The 18903-nt window shown below is 37.6% G+C and overlaps 1 protein-coding gene across 3 annotated transcripts in view; it reads right to left on the bottom strand.

Annotated features, from left to right (window-relative positions):
• ATRNL1 (attractin like 1) overlaps nucleotides 1–18903 on the bottom strand; it is a 723386-nt gene that overhangs the window by 654212 nt on the left and 50271 nt on the right. The gene's annotated exons all lie outside the window — the stretch shown is intronic.

The raw sequence follows: 18903 nt of genomic DNA, 5'->3' as shown, positions 1-18903 counted from the left end.
ATATCTTCTAACCTTTCATAATCTAGTACTTCATGGAACACTGCTGCATAATTCTCCCTATATAACTTCTCCAATCAATATGGGAATCTTCTCAAGGTAGCAGGTCTCAGCTATCTTTAAAAGGGTATAATAAACTAATTCACATTACAATGGGCATTATTAAAAATGCAATATCCTATTTTTGCCACAGGTTGTATATAGTTTAATGAACTATAAAGCGTAAATAAATTTCTAATGCTTTAAAACTTGAGGCATTAGTGACTCAAGGGTGCTAAGAGTCAGATTTTTGAGAAGAATAAAGCTATTATGTAATCACACACAGTATAATTATACTCTGACCTCTCCCAAACTTGTATGTCCAGCCCCGTAATCTTTCATAAATTCAAACTACTACTTGACATTTCCACTTAGATGTTTAATAACCACATCAAACTTAACACATCCAAAACTAAAACCTCAATTGTTTCTCTCTCAAACCTGCTCATTCACTAAGGTTTACATCTGAGTGAATGACACTTCTCTTCCCCCAGCTGCTCAGTGATAAAGCCTTAATGTCACTCTTAACTTCTCTGTCTCTCCCATATCCCACATACAATCCACCAACAAGTACAATTTTAATTAGCTATGCTTGATTACAGACTTCCCACCCGTTAAAATATGGAAATGTTTCAATGATTATTAGTAAGCAGATGAGCCTCAGCACCCCAAGTATCAACCTCACCGTCCCAGTTCCCCTGACTCCTCATCAGAAGAGACTCCTTACTAACCTCATTCAGATCTCCATAACTAAAAGGGTAATGCCTGGCACAGCATGACTCATCATGGTCTTCCTCCAGTCCTCAGCCCAGCATCCATTTTGACTGGTGTCCTGTCTATGGCTTACCAATTATAAACATTTTCAGATGCTATCACCCAACCCTTCTCCGTACTATCATCGTAGTCCAAGCCACCACCCCCTCTCACCTGGACTGCTACAAGTCTCCAAATTGGTTTCCTTATTCCCATCCTTGTATCTTTACTATTACATTCAACTCTCCACAATGAAACCAGAATGGTTAAAATTGTAAATTTATTTCTATCACTCTCCTACTTAAAATCCTTCAATAACTTCCTATCACACTTAAAATAACATGAAAAATCCTTCATGGCCTATGACCACTACATAATTAGCCTCAGTATACACTTATTGAATGCATCAGTGAAGCAGTCCATCAATGGATGGATGAATGAAAGTCACCCAAGTGCTATAAAGGAGGAAGAGCATGAGCTATGGAGTCAAAACTAGCTTTCCTAATTACCAGTTCTGAAACCTTGGACAAAGTTACTTAACATCGCTAAGCTTCAATTTAATTTAATTCTCTCGTTTTATAGATAAGGATATTAAGTATTGTTAGGTCAATATGCAAAATAGATTAATGAAACCCAGTGCTAGTAGATATTACATATACAAGCTAGAAGGAAAAAAGTAAGATTACAATAAACATTTTCTATATTCACAGGTAAACCTGATTGAAAAGTAATTGCAAAGAATAAATCTAGAGGTTTGGTGCCCGTGGCACAGTGGTTACAGCACCAGCTAAGTACACGGAGGATGGCAGGTTCGAACCCAGCACAGGCCAGCTAAACAATAATGACAACTGCAACGAAAAGCAGCCGGGCACTGTGGCGGGCACCTGTAGTCCCAGCTACTTGGGAGGCTGAGGCAACAGAATCACTTAAGCCCAAGAGCTTGAGGTTGCTGTAAGCTGTGACACCACAACACTCTTCCCAGGACAACATAGTGAGACTTTGTCTCAAAAAAAAAGGAATAAATCTAGAATAAAGTACTACAAATTTTGAAAGTTTTCCCAAAGCAATTCCAGAACTAATGTTTCACATTCTTCCTTCCTTTTTGAAGTATTCTAACTTTTTTTTTTTTTTTTTGAGACAGAGTCTCAAGCTGTCACCCTGGGTAGAGTGCCATGGCATCACAGCTCACAGCAACCTCAACCTCAAGATCTTGGGCTTAAGCAATTCTCTTGCCTCAGCCTCCCAAGTAGCTGGGACTACAGGTAGCCACCACAATGCCCCACTATTTTTGTTTATTGTTGTTATTGCAGTTGTCATTGTTGTTTTAGCTGGCCTGGGCTGGTTCGAACCCACCAGCCTCAGTGTACATGGCTGGCACCCTACCCACTGAGCTACAGGCACTGCCTAAAGGATTCTAATTATTTTGCATAGGAAAATTTTTTCTAAAGTAATGTACCCCTGATTTTATAATGGAAATCAGTACAAAATCTTTATTTGCTTTATACAAATTAAATTTACAAAACAACTTAGCTTCCATAAAAATGGATAAATATTTGAAGTCTTCAGGTGAGACAAATAGCAATTCATCTTGGGCTCCAAAATTTATGAATAGATTTATATACTAATATCTTATGTTACTAGAAAAATCATTTAATTTTAGGGGGTTTCTTACTGTTCACAGTATTTGTTAACTGCTTATTTATCAAGAGAAACTATTCTTTAGCCCACATATTCATGTTTTGTAGCTCAGGAACACAAGTCAGTGATAAACTTCTATGTAATTCAACCCAAAGAAATTCTTCATATTCCAAAATCATTTTGGACTCTGAAAGGTATCAGCCTTCCTCATCTCCTCAAAATTTTTCATAGAATCATAATTTCTATAGAAATCTGTGTATGCTATTTTTCTTGGTTCAGCCATAGCAAACTTACAGTAAGCTGCAACCTCCAGGGATATAGTGAATGCTCTAATAAGTGCCTAGCCAGAAAGCCATGCATAAGAGGTTTCATCAAACCACTGGAAACCATGGTAGTTATTGTCCTTAATAGGTAAGTCAACCTTAAGTAACGACATCCAGAAGATACAATCAAATATGGAGTTTGGGCCCAAAGCTTGAGTAGGGCCACCCAGGAAGACCAATTTCAAGTTGCTCCAAATACTCTCATTAGTAGCACTTATAAATGGTTTCTCTTAATTTTATTTTTAAGTTTGGTTTTTAAAACTAACTAATACGAATAAACAGAATGGAAAACCTAGAAATAAAATTTTATCTCTCCAACAACTAGGCAGATGAGTTGTTCCTCTTGGTTTCTAAAGACAAGAATTATTCTGAGTGGAGTTTCTGAAATAATATTTATATTATTTCTGAAATGTAAAACCATTCATGAAAGTAGAAAGCAGGAAAAAAAACCAAAAAACCAATCCAGTCAAATAAGGAGTTTTCAGGAATAAAACTTATCTTTCCCCTGGATTTTATATAGTTTTGGATTATACCTTCAACATATATTAATGTATACTGCCATAAAAAGTATTTATTTTACTATTAATGTAAAATTAATTTAAAGAACTAAACTGTATTTATTTTCCTTCTGCAGTTCTCAACTAAAATTATTAAATAAATATTGCTAACTTTGAATATATCAAATGCAGGCTGTCAAGTTAAACCTCTTATTAACTCTATACTACAAATACCATTTTTGGTTTTTTAAATAAATCCACTAATTAGAAAAACTTTACCTTCTGATAATATTTCTAGTGTAGTATGTCAGTTAGGATTACTGATTGTAGGCCACAGAAACTAATTTTGATAGCTTAAAGAAAAATGAGAATTTATTGGAAAAATATTTAGAAACTCAGAGAATTTTTCAGGGAAGGAAAAATCAAGCTTATAATAGATAGGAACCTACATTTATCATCCCTTCAAGACTACCCTCGATTAGCAAAAAGCAATTTCCCAAAAAGTAATTGGATTGTTAATAGGAAAGAGAAAATATGCTGCTAAGGGAGATTTTAAGAGGCATATGTAGCTTAGTGTAATTATTCTGGAAATAGTTTTATGGTTTAATGTGTGCATTGAATCTGAAGTTCTCCAATAAAATGCAAAACAAGCTAACATCACTGTAAGAGTTCTATCTTGTAACATCATTAGAAAAATTTGATTTTGTTACAGTAACCAAAGTATTCTACATATGTTCCAAAGACCAGGTATCAATTTTAGTGTACTTTAAATGTCCACAACTATTTTGACAATATGTTAACTTTATGAAACAATAAATTATGTGCTTGGTAATCGTTATACTAGAATACTCACAGAATATATATAATATCTAAATACTATTCACAAATTTAAGTCTTTATTGATTAACAAAATGCATTACACCTGATTGCAAAGAGAAGTGATTAGTAAATGAAAAGCTATTATGAAATGTCTACTTACTAAAAAGGAAACTATTTCTGTTGCAAGTATCAGTCCTTATGGCACAACAGCAACTATTATAAATCACTTTCATCGAGTTATCATCTCAAGACTCAGATAACAGCAATAATATCTCTGTACAAATAATGAAACTGATAACCAGATAAGTTAATGGACTTGTCCAAGATAACCCTAATTCTGAATAAGGAAAAGTTCCTCTGCACCTCCATAAATTGGAATAACTTTAAGAAATATCCACTCTAAGAATGTGTTATGGACTAAATATTTGTGTCCCCTCAAAATTCACAGGTTGAAGCCCTAACCCCAGTGTGATGGTATAAGAAAGTAAGGCTTTGGGAAATTAGAGATTGATGAGCGAATTGGTGTGGGGTCCTCCTGATGGGATTAGTGCCCTTATAAAAAGAGACCAGAGGTCTTTCTTGCTCTCTCCACACCTCCACACTCAGAGTCAGTCTCTGTCTCTCTCTCTCTGACAAATAAGAAGAGAAAAAAGCATTCACCTGAAAGTCAAGAAGAGGGCCTTCACCAGAACCCAACCACAACCTGATCTCAGATTTCTAGCCTCCAAATCTATGAAAAGTAAATGTCTGCTGTTTAAGTGATCCAGATTAGTATTTTATCATAGTAGCCTACACTGACTAAGAAAGTATGCTTTTAAGGAAAACTGTAAACCATGTTAAGGATGTTGCAAGAGAAATACACACTATTTAAAACTAACAAAAAAAAAAGGATGCTAAGAAAGATTTAAGACGCTGGTCCTAATCAGCTGAAAATGACAAATACAGAATTAGCTAGATCGAGAGGAGGATTTGTTTATCTTACAAAATCCAGTCAGAGGCAAAAAAATAAATGGTTGTAAATATTTCAACTTTAGGCAAGCTTATCTAAGAAAGAAATATATATGGCTATCACCGAATACTCTACGAATTTTGTTGTCAGTCACACAGTTCAGTCTTTGGTTCTATTCTCTCTCTATTGTCACTTCCCTGGTAATCTCATCCAATCTCATGGCTTTATGTACTATCAGTGGTTTCAAATTTAATATTTTCAAGCTAATCACCTCCAACATATATCTATAGTACAGACTCTCCATCAAATTCCAGACCCATATATTATATTCAACTGCCTCCTCAGTATCTCCTTTTTGATGTCTAAAAGATACCTTAAGCCAGGCACAGTGGCTCATGCCTGTAATCCTAGCACTTTAAAGAGTCTGAGGCAGGAAGATCACTCCAGCCAAGGAGTTTAACACCAGCTGGGCAAGCACAAGACTCTGTAGTTACAAAAATGAAAAAATTAACCAGGCACTGTATTGTGTCCCAGCTACTCAGGAGGCTAAGGCAGGAAAACTAATTGAGTCCAAGAGTTAGAGGCTACAGTGAGTTATGATGATACCACTGTACTCTGAGCAGCAGAATGAGATCCTTTTTCAAAAAAAAAAAAAAAAACTCAAATTCAACATACCAAATCCAAATTTAATCTTCCTTGTAAAATTTTCTTCATGTTAGTTGATAACAACTCCATCTTCCCATTTGCTCAAACCAAAAGTCTTAAAGTCATCTTTGATCCTCCTTTCTGTCATCTTCATAAAGAATCCATCAGCAACGCCTATTTACTCTAAACCACATTTGGTGGGGCAGAGCAAGATGGCAAACTACAAACATCTCCCTAATAGCCACATGCGGCAAAGCAGGGGAAGAAAATTCCAACCATCTTCAGCTGGGTGGACCTACCTGGAGACATCACTGCAGAGAAACAGTGAAGCACTGGTGGATGACAGGCCAGTGAGGAGGTGGGAACAGGTGGCCAGCCCCCAGCAGACTGAGGACAGAAAGAGCTGTCCCACAGTTTCTTGGTTTTGGACTAAAATTGCTCACTGGAGCTGACTTGGAAGGCTTAAATGAGTGAGTGGACTGAAACAGTGTCCAGCAGCTGGTTTGAATACCGTCTGTGATGGATCTACCAGCGGTGGATCCGGCTAGCCTGGCTGCTAGCTGAGCCACCATTGGGAAGGCTATGTGGGACAAATGGTTTGTAGGGTCCTAGGGCACTGCTGGCTCTGGCATGCCTGCTGAGCTCAAGTATCCACACTTGCAGTGAGCTGAGTGGCTCCAGCACCCCCAGGGATTGTTTTCAGGGAGCACTGTGAGATGTGTCTCCGAAGAAATCTGGCGAGAGCTTTAGGATCCCAACCCTACAGGGACTGAATGCTGCCCAGCCAGGCCCTGATTGAGGGCAACTATGTCAGGAAGACAGGACTCAATCTCCTCAGCAACTAGAGAGTGGTTTCTGGCACTCTGTTCACAGCACCACCAGCTATAGTGTTAACCAGCTCCTAAAACTACAGCGCCACCTGGTGTCCAGACAACATATCGCAATATATGTCTGTACACATATCTGTATACACACACACACAGACACACACACACACACACACACACACACACACACACGGGTTGTGGGTATATATATATTCCTTTTCTTCCCTTTTTTGTTGTTGTAGTGGTTGTTATCTGAGGTTTTTTTTCATTTTTGTTTTATTGGTTATATTTTGATTATTTCATTTTTACTTATTCAATACCAAGGGCTTCCGCGTTTTTGTTCTGTTTTTCCAGTACCTTTTATTCACGCTTTCCTATTTTTTTTTCACTTTTTTTTTTTTTTATTGTTGGGGATTCATTGAGGGTACAATAAGCCAGTTACACTGATTGCAATTGTTAGGCAAAGTCCCTCCTGCAATCATGTCTTGCCCCCATAAAGTGTGACACACACCAAGGCCCCACCCCCCTCCCTCCATCCCTCTTTCTGCTTCCCCCCCCATAACCTTAATTGTCATTAATTGTCCTCATATCAAAATTGAGTACATAGGATTCATGCTTCTCCATTCTTGTGACGCTTTACTAAGAATAATGTCTTCCACTTCCATCCAGGTTAATACAAAGGATGTAAAGTCTCCATTTTTTTTAATGGCTGAATAGTATTCCATGGTATACATATACCACAGCTTGTTAATCCATTCCTGGGTTGGTGGGCATTTAGGCTGTTTCCACATTTTGGCGATTGTAAATTGAGCTGCAATAAACAGTCTAGTACAAGTGTCCTTATGATAAAAGGATTTTTTTCCTTCTGGGTAGATGCCCAGCAATGGGATTGCAGGATCAAATGGGAGGTCTAGCTTCAGTGCTTTGAAGTTTCTCCATACTTCCTTCCAGAAAGGTTGTACTAGTTTGCAGTCCCACCAGCAGTGTAAAAGTGTTCCCCTCTCTCCACATCCACGCCAGCATCTGCAGTTTTGAGATTTTGTGATGTGGGCCATTCTCACTGGGGTTAGATGATATCTCGGGGTGGTTTTGATTTGCATTTCTCTAATATATAGAGATGATGAACATTTTTTCATGTGTTTGTTAGCCATTCGTCTGTCATCTTTAGAGAAAGTTCTATTCATGTCTCTTGCCCATTGATATATGGGATTGTTGGCTTTTTTCATGTGGATTAATTTGAGTTCTCTATAGATCCTAGTTATCAAGCTTTTGTCTGATTGAAAATATGCAAATATCCTTTCCCATTGTGTAGGTTGTCTCTTTGCTTTGGTTATTGTCTCCTTAGCTGTACAGAAGCTTTTCAGTTTAATGAAGTCCCATTTGCTCATTTTTGTTGTTGTTGAAATTGCCATGGCAGTCTAATTCATGAAGTCTTCCCCCAGGCCAATATCTTCCAGTGTTTTTCCTATGCTTTCCTTGAGGATTTTTATTGTTTCATGCCTTAAATTTAAGTCCTTTATCCATCTTGAATCAATTTTTGTGAGTGGGGAAAGGTGTGGGTCCAGTTTCAGTCTTTTACATGTAGACATCCAGTTCTCCCAATACCATTTATTGAATAGGGAGTCTTTCCCCCAAGGTACGTTCTTGTTTGGTTTATCAAAGATTAGGTGGTTGTAAGATGTTAGTTTCATTTCTTGGTTTTCAATTCGATTCCAAGTGTCTATGTCTCTGTTTTTGTGCCAGTACCATGCTGTCTTGAGCACTATGGCTTTGTAGTACAGACTAAAATCTGGTATGCTGATGCCCCCAGCTTTATTTTATTACTGAGAACTGCCTTAGCTATATGGAGTTTTTTCCGGTTCCATACAAAACGCAGAATCATTTTTTCCAAATCTTGAAAGTACGATGTAGGTACTTTGATAGGAATTGCATTGAATAGGTAGATTGCTTTGGGAAGTATAGACATTTTAACAATGTTGATTCTTCCCATCCATGAGCATGGTATGTTCTTCCATTTATTAATATCCTCTGCTATTTCCTTTCTGAAGATTTCATAGTTTTCTTTATAGAGGTCCTTCACCTCCTTCGTTAGGTATATTCCTAGGTATTTCATTTTCTTTGAAACTATGGTGAAGGGAGTTGTGTCCTTAATTAGCTTCTCATCTTGACTGTAATTGGTGTATACAAAGGCTACTGACTTGTGGACATTGACTTTATATCCTGAAACATTACTGTATTTTTTGATGACTTCTAGGAGTCTTGTGGTTGAGTCTTTGGGGTTCTCTAAGTATAAGATCATGTCGTCAGCAAAGAGGGAGAGTTTGACCTCCTCTGCTCCCATTTGGATTCCCTTTATTTCCTTGTCTTGCCTAATTGCATTGGCTAGAACTTCCAGCACTATGTTGAATAGTAAAGGTGACAGAGGACAACCTTGTCTGGTTCCAGTTCTAAGACGAAAAGCTTTCAGTTTTACTCCATTCAGTAAAATATTGGCTGTGGGTTTGTCACAGATAGCTTCAATCAGTTTTAGAAATGTGCCACCTATGCCTTTACTCTTCAGTGTTCTAATTAGAAAAGGATGCTGGATTTTATCAAATGCTTTTTCTGCATCTATTGAGAGGATCATGTGATCTTTATTTTTGCCTCTGTTAATATGGTGGATAACATTTATGGACTTGCATATGTTAAACCAGCCTTGCATCCCTGGGATGAAGCCTACTTGATCATGATGAATGACTTTTTTGATGATAAGCTGTAATCTGTTGGCTAGGATTTTGTTGAGAATTTTTGCGTCTATGTTCATGAGTGAGATTGGTCTGAAATTCTCCTTTTTGTTTGGTTCTTTTCCTGGTTTTGGTATCAGGGTGATGTTTGCTTCATAGAATGTGTTGGGGAAGATTCCTTCTTCCTCAGTTTTTTGGAATAATTTCTGCAGTACAGGAATAAGCTCTTCCTTGAAGGTTTGATAGAATTCTGGAGTGAAGCCATCTGGACCAGGGCATTTTTTGGTTGGAAGCTTTTTTATTGTTTCTTTGATCTCAGTGCTTGAAATTGGTCTGTTCAGGAGATCTATTTCTTCCTGGCTAAGTCTAGGGAGAGGGTGTGATTCCAAATATTGATCCATTTCCTTCACATTGTCAAATTTCCGGGCATAGAGTTTCTGGTAGTATTCAGAGAAGATCTCTTGTATCTCTGTGGGATAAGTTGTTATTTCCCCTTTATCATTTCTGATTGAGGTTATTAGAGATTTTACTTTTCTATTCCTCGTTAGTCTGGCCAATGGTTTATCTATTTTATTTATTTTTTCAAAAAACCAACTCCTTGTTTCATTAATTTTCTGAATGATTCTTTTGTTTTCAATTTCATTGATCTCTGATTTGATTTTGGATATTTCTTTTCTTCTACTGAGTTTAGGCTTAGATTGTTCTTTTTCCAATTCCATAAGATCTCTTGTGAGATTGTTGATGTGCTCTCTTTCTGTTTTTCGAATGTAGGCATCTAAAGCGATGAATTTTCCTATCAAAACTGCTTTTGCAGTATCCCACAGGTTTTGGTAGCTTGTGTCTTCATTGTTGTTATGCTCAAGGAAGTTAATGATTTCCTGTTTTATTTCTTCCTGCACCCATCTGTTATTCAACAGAAGATTGTTTAATTTCCATGCCTTTGGGTGGGGTTGAGCATTTTTGTTAGAGTTGAGTTCCACCTTTAGTGCCTTATGGTCTGAGAAGATACAAGGTAAAATTTCAATTATTTTGATTCTGTTGATATTTGTTTTGTGTCCCAGTATATGGTCAATTTTGGAGAATGTTCCATGGGGTGATGAGAAGAATGATTTCTTTATCTTTGGGGTGGAGTGTTCTATATGAGTCTATCAAGCACAGTTGTTCTAGGGTCTTATTTAAATCTCTTATATCTTTGTTTAATTTCTGTTTAGAGGATCTGTCCAGCTCTGTAAGGGGAGTGTTAAAGTCCCCTGTTATGATGGTATTATCAGATATCATATTGCTCAGACTGAGTAAGGTCTGCTTCAAGAATCTGGGAGCATTTAAATTGGGTGCATAAATATTTAGAATTGAAATGTCTTCTTGTTGTATTTTTCCCTTGACCAATATAAAGTGACCATCTTTGTCTTTTTTGACTTTAGTTGCTTTAAATCCACAAGTATCTGAAAATAAGATTGCAACTCCTCTTTTCTTCTGAATTCCATTTGCCTGAAAAATTGTCTTCCAACCCTTGACTCGGAGCTTTAATTTGTCTTTTGAAGCCAGGTGTGTTTCTTGCAGACAGCAAATGGATGGCTTGTGTTTTTTAATCCAGTCAGCCAATCTATGTCTCTTCAGTGGGGAATTCAAGCCATTAACATTTATTGAGATAATTGATAAGTGTGGTAGTATTCTATTCATCTTATTTTGTGAGAGTTCATTGCTTAGTTTTATCTTTTGCATCAGTGTGGAGGTTAGGTTCTGTCCTTTGATTTCTGAGTTCTTACTTTGCTGCTGATCCATTGTGGTGGTCAGTGTGCAGAACAGGTTGAAGTATTTCCTGTAGAGCTGATCTTGTTGTGGCGAATTTCCTCAATGTTTGTATATCCGTAAATGATTTGATTTCTCCGTCAATTTTGAAGCTTAGTTTAGCAGGGTACAGAATTCTGGGCTGGGTACAGAATTGTTCTGTTTAAGTAGATTAAAGGTAGATGACTATTGTCTTCTTGCTTGGAAAGTTTCATTAGAGAAGTCTGCGGTCACTCTGATGGATTTGCCCCTGTAAGTCAACTGGCGCTTACTCCTGGCAGCTTGCAGAATCTTTTCTTTTGTCTTGACTTTGGACAGGTTCATCACAGTGTGTCTTGGAGAAGCTCGGTTAGAGTTGAGGCGACATGGGGTCCGATAGCCCTCTGAAAGCAGTGTGTCAGAATCTTTGGTGATGTTTGGGAAATTTTCTTTTACAATATTCTCTAGTATGGCTTCCATTCCTCTGGGGCATTCTTCTTCCCCTTCTGGAATTCCTATAACTCGTATGTTGGAACGCTTCATAAAGTCCCATAATTCTGACAGTGAACGTTCTGCTTTCTCTCTCTTCTTTTCTGCCTCTTTTACTGTCTGAGTTATCTCAAGAACTTTGTCTTCTACCTCTGAGATTCTTTCTTCTGCATGGTCTAACCTGTTGCTGATACTCTCCATTGCATCTTTAAGTTCCCTAATTGACTGTTTCAGTTCCTTCAGCTCTGCTATATCCTTTTTATATTTTTCATATCGTTCATCTCTTATTTGATTCTGTTTTTGGATTTCCTTTTGGTTATTTTCCACTTTATTAGCAATTTCCTTCATTGTTTCCATCATTTCTTTCATTGTTTTCAACATGTGTATTCTAAATTCCCTTTCTCTCATTCCTAACATTTCTTTACAGGTGGAATCCTCTGCAGTAGCTACCTGATGGTCCCTTGGTGGGGTTATTCTAGACTGGTTCTCCATGTTGCCTGGAGTTTTCTGCTGATTCTTCCTCATGAGTGATTTCTTTTATCTGTTTCCTTGCCCTAATTTTCCTTTCACTTCCTCTTGCTCTTTAAGTTCTTGTGCCTGTGGACTAAGGGTTACAGGACCAGAAGGGTGAGAAGGTTGAAGAGCAAAAAAGGGATGAAAGAAAGGAGGACCGAGTGATAAGAAAAAAAAGAAAAATAGAGAAAGGAGAGGGTGTGGGTATAAGGAATATTGACAAAAAGAAGAGAGGCACAGAAAGAGGGAGACAGAGCAATATAGGTGTACAGTAGGGTACTTTGACACAACCTTAAAAAAAAACCCACCTTCTGGGGGTGCCCAGTTGGGTGGTTCCCTTGAGGTCAGCAGCTCTTTGCTAACCTGATCAGACATAGTACCCCACCTCCACCAAGTAGAGAGGAAAGACAAAAATGCTATAAATCAAACCAAAACAAGCAAACAGAAAACTTTACGGGGATAAAATTGGGTGAAAAACCAAATGATAGCGGTAGAAACACTAGCAAAAATGAAGTTCTAGTTATTAAAAAAGGCAGCAATGGTAAATTATAATTAAACTAGAAAAATTGAGAAAGAAAAAGGATCTGTATGGAAAAGATTGAAATTAAAAAACAAAAGAACATCAACAACGTCAAAATAAACAAAAAAAATTAACCAAACAAAAAAGAAAAAAAGAAAAAAAAAAACACAACCAAAAACAAAGCAGTTTGTATATGTTATTGAATATTGTCTGGGCAACACGTGGTCTTCTGGGGTATGAGATGTTAATCACAGTTCTGATACGACTGGAGGCTGCTGACTTCTCAAACCCCAGCAGGTAGACACCCTAAATCTCTCTTCAGCCCACTTAATAGGCAATTTGAATTTGTAAACTTGCTGAGCAGAAGCTTTCCCAGTAAAGTGCTTTCGCTGGAATCACTGCTGAAGTGGCTATCCACTTACCCAATGTGCCAAAACCGGTCTCACTCTGCCCCTGAGGGTTAGGGCTGCAAGGCGGCTCAGACCCCCATTCTTAGGCTACTTGGTTGCTGGGTTACCAGCTCCCACCCGATTCTAGCTCTGCGACCCTGAGGGCGGAGCTTGCCGGGGCAGATCGCTCATAATGGCTCCGTGTGACCCACCGCCAAACACTATTAGCTCCGTCTGGCTCAGCGGCTCAGACTGGGGCCCTAGACAACGGCCAAAGTTCTCGCACTCCCGCTCAGGCCCTCCCCAAGGCAGTTCAACTCAGTGCCAAGTCCAAGGACACCAAAACAGTTCACAGGTAAGGCCTTTCTGGTTTGCAGTCTCGCTGCTACTGAACTTAGAGTTGCCGGCGGGTTTAGATGGATTGAACACACGCGACCACTTGCCGTTTTTCCACTGTTTTAGTCCTCCTCTTGGGGTCCAGAAGTCTCTCGCTGACTCCCTGTATCCTCATAGGAGTGATGAGAGGCAGATCCCACCAGCCAGAGATGCCTGGAGTCCTATCTCCCCAGACTCACGGTGCCCAGATGCAAGGAAGCTGTTACTCAGCCATCATCTTGCTCCGCCTCCCAAGCAGGTCTCCTCCTCACTTTCCTTTTTATTTCTCTCCTTTTTCTCTCTTTCGTTTTATTCTCACTTTCTTATTTTTCTCCTTTTTCTCTCTTTTAGTAGAAATTTTTCTATTTTTCTCATCTCATCTCATCTCTACATAAATTTTTCATAAACAGCTAAGACACCACATTTTCCCTTTATCTGATATTATTGTATTTTTAATTTTATTTTTATTTATTTACTTAACCTTCTCTCTGTGTGTTAGGGGTTCATGGCAGAGGCTGGCTCAAGGAGGTCATGAGTTCACAATCTAGGATGTCCCTCTAGCCTTGGCCTTTAGAAAGATAGTATTAGGAGTCCCCACTGCTGAATTTTTCTTTTTCTTTCCTTTTCTTTTTCTTTCTTTTTATACATTTGGCAAACATAGGATCTTACTTTTGCCCAGGCTAATATGAACATCATGGCATCAAGGGACTTGCCCAGCCAAACCTCTGAACTCCTAGAGTTGTTGGTACGGCTATGACACCCTGCTGAAAAACACCATTCTCTCTTTCTGTTCCTCTTTTGCTCCAATTCTTTTCTTCTACCCCATCTCTTTTTCATTTGGGTTTTTTTCTTTCTTTCTTTCTTTTTCTTTTCTTTCTCCCGGCTTTCTCTTTACCCTTCTCTTCCTTTTGTCCTTTTATCAAGAGGCCACTTCAATACCTTAGCTCTGAGACAAGGTAATTCAAAGAAAAGGAGGCAGTGAGAAAGAAAAAGTAGAAGGACATGAACAAGACGAAAACACACATGAGGAGGGAATCAACAGAAAAAATTCTGGCAACATGAAAACCAAAACAGGGCAACCCCTGCAAGGAACCATGATCCAGCTACCACAAAGGACTCTACTTATAAAGAAGTAATGGAATGGATAGTAAAGGCAATAAAGGGAATTAACAAGAAAGTAGAAAAATAGAAACAAAACAATGCATAAAAGATTGGAAGAATATAGAGAGGATACGACAGAGCTTAGGGAAATGAAGAAGTCAATCAGGGAACTTAAATATGCATTAGAAAGTATCAATAGATTAGATCATGAAGAAGAAAGAATCTCAGAGCTAGAGTAAAAAGTTCATGAGCTAACACAGGTAGTTAATGAGGCAGAAAAGTAGAGAGAGAAAGCAGAACATTCACTTAGAGTACTATGGGACTTCATGAAGCATTCAAACATACAAATTATAGAGATCCCTGAAGGGGAAGAAGAACATTCCAAAGGAATGGAAACCCCATTGGAGGATATCATAAATGAAAATTTCCCAAGTTTCACTAAAGATTCTGAAACATTCCTTTTGGGGGGATCAATATCCTGGTTCTATAATCCAGGGTCATCTCAACGCAAATAGTGTATCTACAAGACATATTGTAATGGACCTGTCCAAAGTCAAGACAAAAGAGAAAATTCTGCAAGCAACCAAGAATAAGTGCCAACTGACCTACAGGCTCAAATCTATCAGGGCAACAGCAGACTTTTCTTCTGAAACATTCAAAGCCAGAAGAGAATGGTCATCTATTTTTAAACTTCTTAAACAAAACAATTTTCAGCCTGGAATTCCGTATCCTACTAAACTAAGCTTCAAAATTCATGGAGAATTCAAATCATTTACTGATATGTAAACACTGAAAATTTTCACCACAGGACCAGCTTTGCAGGAAATACTTAGATCTATGCTCCACACTGACCACCAAAAAAGTAAACACCCACAAATTAAAGGACAAAAATCTACCTTCCACAGTGGTGCAAAGGATAAAACTACACAATGATCTCTCATGAAATAAGATAAATAGAACTCCACCACATTTATCAGTTCTCTCAATAAATGTTAATGGCTTGAATTCCTCACTGAAGAGCACAGGCTGTCCAATTGGATAAAAAAGCACAACCCATCCATATGCTGTCTCTAGGAAACACACCTAACCTTGAAGGACAAACCAAAACTCAGGGTAAAGGGATAGAAAACAATATTTCAGGCAGTGCGTGTAGCTCAGTGGGTAGGGCACGGGTCACATACATCAAGGCTAGTAAGTTCAAAACCAGCCTGGGCCAGCTAAAACAACAATGACAACTACAACAACAATAAAAATAGCCAGGCATTGTGGCAGGCACCTGTAGTCCCAGCTACTTGGGAGGCTGAGGCAAGAGAATCACTTAAGCCCAAGAGTTTGAAGTTGCTGTGAGCTGTGATGCAACAGCACTCTACCCAGGGTGACAGCTTGAGACTCTGTCTCAAAAAAAAAAAAGAAAGAAAACATTATTTCAGGCAAATAAAAATTAGAAGAAAGTAAGGATTGCAATCTTATTTTCAGATACAAGTGGATATAAAGCAACTAAAATTAAGAAAGACAAAGATGGTCACTTAGTGGTCAAGGGAACAATAGAGAGCATTGCAATTCTAAATATTTATGAATCCAACTTAGAATGTTTCCAAATTTATGAAATGAACCTTGACTGGTCTGAGCAATATGATATCCCATAAAACCATGATAGCTAGTGACTTTAACAGCCCTCTGGCAGAACTGGACAGATCATCTAAAAAGAAAGTAAACAAAGATACAAGGGACTTAAATGTGACCCTAGAACAAATGAGCTTAATAGACATACAGAAAACAGATCTACTATTTTGTTAAGTGGAAAGAATTTAATGGAGTGCATTGGCTGAAATTTGTCTCTCCACAAAGTTAGGATAGAGAGATAAAATATAGAGAACATGTCATTTTATTTTATTTTATTTTATTTTTAGAGACAGAGTCTCACTTTATTGCCCTTGGTAGAGTACCATGGCATCACACAGCTCACAGCAACCTCCAATTCCTGGGCTTAGGCGATTTTCTTGCCTCAACCTCCCGAGTAGCTGAGACTACAGGTACCCACCACAATGCCCAGCTATTTTTTTGTTGCCACCCGCAACAAAAGGTTTGAACCCACCACCCTCGGTATATGGGGGCCGGCACCCTACCCACTGAAACTAAAAACATAAGCTACTTTGTGAACTTCTTGAAGACAATTCATCATCTTATGTGAATATATACACTACCCTAAAATAACTGATTATGTCCTAATATGTTATATGATTGACACATAAAAAGATACTTTAGGTAAAACATGAGTTTGAATTTAAAGATTTTACATTTTTCTAACTCAAACAAAATTCTCAAGTTTTTACAATTGAATAATGCCAGAGTTTAAGTGCTTTTTTTGTTAGTCAATACTGCCACCCAATGGCAAATGTTAAAATCTAAAACTAAAGGATTAAAACAAAAAACCAAGATTCCAAGACTCCAAGGACCAAAAACCTGGAAAACTTTGACCAAACCCAATATAATAACATTTTAAATGCTCAAATTGATTCTCTCAATATTTAGAATTATGTTTTATATATTAAGTAAATGACATAATTTGTTAGAGCACTAATCTTCTAAAATATCTATAATTGAATGTTCGCATATCACTAAACTACCAAACTAATATATTTCTCATAGATTCACTCAACAAAAAAACCTACATGCATATTCAACACTTCAAAGTCATTAAAATCAATTAATTTATGTTCAGGTGTGTCTAACACTTGCACACACCATTTCCACTCACATCCTACTGACCTAAACTTAGCAGCATAGACATACTAGCTTTAAGGGAGGATAAGAAATGTGGCATGTAGCCAGAAGTCCCAATATTAAGTTAAAAACTCAGTGAGTTGTAGTACTGAAATAAAGAGAAGAATTAATTCTGAGAGACAGTGGTCTCTGCCATATTTTCCAGTAACAATGTTTTTTGCTCAGTAAGCAGAACTGTTTCTGTTGCTTTCATTCCAATTTTAGTATATGTGCTGCCAAAGCGAGCACTATTTCTATTGCTTTCAACCAAAGACCCCTCATCGTTCAGACTGTTTAAAGTTATATAATGTAAAAGAGAGAAAGCTGGAGCCACTCTGATTATGGTAATTGGTAGGGGGAATACAACACCTTTATGTCAACTTTGAAAATTAATGTTACATTTCCTTCACATATGAACATAAATTCAATTTGTCATATCTTGATTTTAAGGTCTTTTAAAAATTCTTCATCTATTCCAATGTTTGCATGCCTTATTAAGATATCAATACTTGGGGCAGCGCCTATGGCTCAAACGAGAAGGGCACTGGCCCCATATGCCAGAGGTGGAAGGTTCAAAACCAGCCCTGGCCAAAAAAAAAAAAAACTGCAAAAAGAAGATATCAATGCTTTTCAAAGTTGCCTTTTTCCCCATTTGACTTATTAAAATTTAAATGGAATTTATAACGTCATAGAAGTAACCAAGATGTCCTTCAGTAAATGAATCATTAAACTGTGGTACGTCTATACAAAGGAATATTATTCGGTGCAAAAGAGAAATTAGCTAACAAACCATGACAAGCCATGGAAGAAACTTAAATGCATATTGTATTACCAAGTAAAAGAAGTCTGTCAAAAAAAATCTATATACCTTATGATTCCATTGTATGACATTTGAGAAAAGGCAAGGAAAAGTAGGAAGACAGTGAAAAGATCGGTAGCCAGGGATTGGGCGAGGGAAGGACAAACAGGCAGAGCACAGGGGATTTCTAGTTTAGAACTTTAGAGAAACTACTCTGTATGACACTATGATGGTAGATACATGGCACGATAAATTTACCCGAATCCACAGAATATCTAGCACCAAGACTGTGACTTTGTTTGATAATGACTTGTCAGTGTAGGCTCTTCAATAGTAACAAACGTAGAGTTACTATTTAAGAGTGAAAGATATTCACTTTTAAAGCAAAGTGGTAAAATGAATAGTCTAAGAAATATATATATGTATTTCTTATATACAGCACATTCCTTTTGGTTTTTATTTAGGTCTGATAGGAACTCTCAGTAACAAAACATCATGTACCTTTAGTTATATAATTACTCAGTTAAAGTTCCCTCTTCAATGGGACTAACATACTGGCACAAAGGAGGCTCTCAGTATGTAAACATTATCAGCAAAAAGTAAGCTCTGAGTGGATAAGTGTTTGGATAACTAGACCCATCTCTTAATTTAATTCCACAATGACAAAATTTATGGCTTTATATCCACATACATAAGGCAAAACTCTTTAGTATATCTGAAATTAATCTTTGATGATAGATATTTATAAAAATTGTTTAGAAATTCTTTCTTAGGGCGGCGCCTGTGGCTCAAGGAGTAGGGCGCCAGTCCCATATGCCAGAGGTGGTGGGTTCAAACCCAGCCCCGGCCAAAAACCACAAAAAAAAAAAAAAAAGAAAAGAAATTCTTTCTTAGCAATCTTACTTTTGCAATGAGTAGTTAAAATACTCATCTTTAAAATAGTCTACATTTTTTTTTTTTTTTTTTTTTTTTTTTTT

This window comes from Nycticebus coucang, chromosome 3 (genome assembly GCF_027406575.1).
Source record: "Nycticebus coucang isolate mNycCou1 chromosome 3, mNycCou1.pri, whole genome shotgun sequence".
Classification (NCBI taxonomy): domain Eukaryota; kingdom Metazoa; phylum Chordata; class Mammalia; order Primates; family Lorisidae; genus Nycticebus; species Nycticebus coucang.
Note: the sequence above shows the minus strand (reverse complement) of the source record. Positions and strands in the feature narration are given on the sequence as shown.